Below are 3,200 nucleotides of genomic sequence, written 5' to 3' on the forward strand. Positions count from 1 at the left end.
TATGGAGATTCAAGCAGTTATAAAAAGTCTCCCAACTAAAAAATCCCCAGGCCCAGATGTATTCACTGGTGAATTTTACCAGACCTTCATGGAAGAATTAACATCACTGCTTCTCAAACTTTTACATAAAATAGAAAAGGAAAGAATTCTACCAAACTCCTTCTATAAAGCTAGCATCACCCTGATACCAAAACCAGACAGGGACAGAACAAAAAGAGAACATTAAAGACCAATTTCCCTTATGAACATAGATGAAAAATTCTGAACAAAATATTGGCAAATAGAATACAAAAATATATCAGAAAGATTATTTACCCTGACTAAGTAGGCTTTATCCCAGATATGCAGGGATGGTTCAACATATGCAAATCAATAAATGTAATACATCATATAAATGGCCTGAAGGACAAAATCACATGATCATCTCAAAAGATGCAGAAAAGGCATTCAACAAAACCCAACATCCCTTCACGGTAAAAGTATTACAGAAACTAGGAATAGAAGGAACATATCTCAACATAATAAAAGCTATTTATGGCAAACCTACAGCCAACATAATACTAAATGGGGAAAGACTTGAAGCTTTTCCACTAAATTCAGGAACAAGACAAGAGTGTCCATTGTCCCCACTTCTATTTAATATACTATTGGAAGTCTTAGTTATAGCAACACAGCAAGAGACACTCATAAAAAGGATAAAAATTGGAAATGAGAGATCAAATTGTCATTATTTGCAGATGAAATGATTCTATTCAGCTGAAAGTTAATCTACCAAAACACATCGTCATGTTAGAAAGAAAAAGGAGCAGGGGGAGGTGACTCTGTACACATTGCCCTGGGTTTGGCACTCAGGCTCCCCTCTCTTCTGTCATTATTCTCGTATAACTCCTGGACAAGCATTAGATGAGGGTAGACAGAACACCTGCTGGGATATATTAGTGCATAACCATTTTCAGCTGAATAACTTCTCACCATGGTTATGCTATGTGCAACATGTAACCCGTACGACGACTTTATCCTGCGGGTCTATCTGTGGGAATAAAGATGGGCTTGATAAAATGTGGCATATACAGTAGTTTGCATTAAATGCAAAGATTAACTGTTTTTGGCTCAACTGTGTCATAAGCAAAACCATTTCTGCTTTGACAATACAATATGAAAATGTACCCATATGTACATAGACTTTTTCATTAAAGTTTTTTCTTAAATCTGTAACACTGTATTTTTACAACTGATACAACTGATTTTTATAACTAAAGTTGACAAAGTAGAAATGATGCCATTTTATAGCACTTTTGGTTTTCTAGAGTTTTACTTTAGTCGTTAAAGGACATCATTGCAATATTTCCCATAATCTGCAGGATCAGTTTGAAGCTCTTGTTCCTCATCATCCTGGTCGTCTTCCTCTCCACCTCGCCGTCCTCTTCCTCATGGTAAGCCCACTCAGCCTGCTTGTCTGCCCCATTCTCACCAAGTTACCATCATCCCCCATTACAATCTGCCAGTTTATAGCCATGCTGTGGATCAACGGGGGATTCATGCTCATCCAAAGAATCGGCTTTGCTTCAATTTGTGGAAATCACTGACTCTGTCCTTGGTGGCCTGATTTAGTACGTCTGTCTGAATTCTCGGTTCTCTCTTCAAATTTGAATCTGGAATTAAATGCTGGAGGGGATTGGAAGTGTTCTTTTTGGCAGTACCAGGATTTCCACTGTGGTTTACACGCGAGCCTGGAGTCACATTTGCTAAAAGAGGTTGTCCAGTTGGGAGATGGGAGATTGCTTGATGACTTTCATGTGGAGAAATTAGAACAGGGGCTTCTTTAAAGCAGCAGGAAAATCGTCTGCTTTTGCTAGTCCATTCTCTTCTGTTCCAGGCGTGCCTGCATCTCCAACTCGTTTGATTTGTTCTTTCCCCTGTGGAATATGATTGTTTGAGCATTTGCAGCATTCTCAGCTATGTTTGCAATATTGTTAGATACTACATGATCATTTATGCCCAGTTCCTTTCCATTGTTTGATTGTGCCTTGGGGACCTCCTGCTTTTGTTCCTGCAAAATTTGGTCTGTTAACTTTTTAATATTTTCCTCATGTTGTGCTCTTAATTCCTTGATCTGTTGTCCACTCTGAAAACTTTCATAGCCTAACCTCTTCACAAGATATGTATTACTCTTCCTGCAGTCTTGAAGCTGATCTTCTTGTTGAAGAAACTCCTGGCACAGCTCAGCAAGTTGTTCCTGTAAATGATGTACACTGGCCGTCTGATAAGGTGTGTTGTTCTGTGGTCTAACCTTGCCACCCTCACATCTCTTCGCCAGGCCTTCTCTGGCCTGCAGATGGCTGCTGAGGCAGCTGTAGTCTGCATCCTTCCGGTCGATCACTTTCTTATGAGTGTCCGCTATGAGCAAGAGGTCGGAATTTCATTTTTCCAGGTGTCCACGGGCCACCTCGGTGCGCTGGACCTGGCCCTGCAGCTCGGCCACCTCCTCCTGAAGCACAACGTGATGGGAGGAGATGCTCCAGCAGTTTAATGCAAGGATGACGATCTCCACCAGCAGCCCCGCCAGCACGAAGGAGGGCAGGTGGCCGGCCCTTGGGTTAGTGCCGAAACCCACCATGGGTCTGTGCCGGGGCCTCGCCTTGGACACCTGCTGGCAGATGCTCAGGCCTCGTTCCACACAGCGAGGAGGAGGAGGTGGGCTCAGCTCCCTCCCCACCTCCTTCCTCTAGTCCAGCCTGGTCCTTTCTGCCTGCCAGCCCGCCTGCCTGTGCCCAGAGCAGCCCAGGCTCCTGCAGCCCACGCCTCGGGGCTGGAAGCGCAGGGCTAAGACATGTTCTTAACTGTGAGTCTGTAATATCAAACACAAGTTTTACCCTTCCAATATATAAAGCACAGAGTACATATTCCTATTGCAAAAAGATGGCATACCAAGGGAAGACTGGATCATGATGAGGGAAAAATCATCAGAGCAAGCATCAAATCCTGCAGTTCCATGTCAGGCATCTGGGCCTGTGATGAACCCCTCTGAGCTCTAGAATGTATTGTGGACTCTCCACCCCTCCAGCTGTGCTGGCTGCAGTCTGGGCCGATCCACCCTGAGGCTGCAGCTGTCCTTGGTGGCCATCCCGCAGTCCTGGCCTCTTCCTAATCCCAGGGTCTGCACTGCCACCCGAGGTTCATCTTCAGAGCTCCATTCAAGG

General features: G+C 44.1%; 1 pseudogene; it reads right to left on the minus strand.

The window, feature by feature from the left end:
- Positions 1-1,323: 1,323 nt before the first annotated feature.
- On the minus strand, positions 1,324-2,617 carry LOC101593953 (annotated as a pseudogene).
- Positions 2,618-3,200: the final 583 nt, after the last annotated feature.

This window comes from Jaculus jaculus, chromosome 11, assembly GCF_020740685.1.
Source record: "Jaculus jaculus isolate mJacJac1 chromosome 11, mJacJac1.mat.Y.cur, whole genome shotgun sequence".
NCBI classification, from domain to species: Eukaryota; Metazoa; Chordata; class Mammalia; order Rodentia; family Dipodidae; genus Jaculus; species Jaculus jaculus.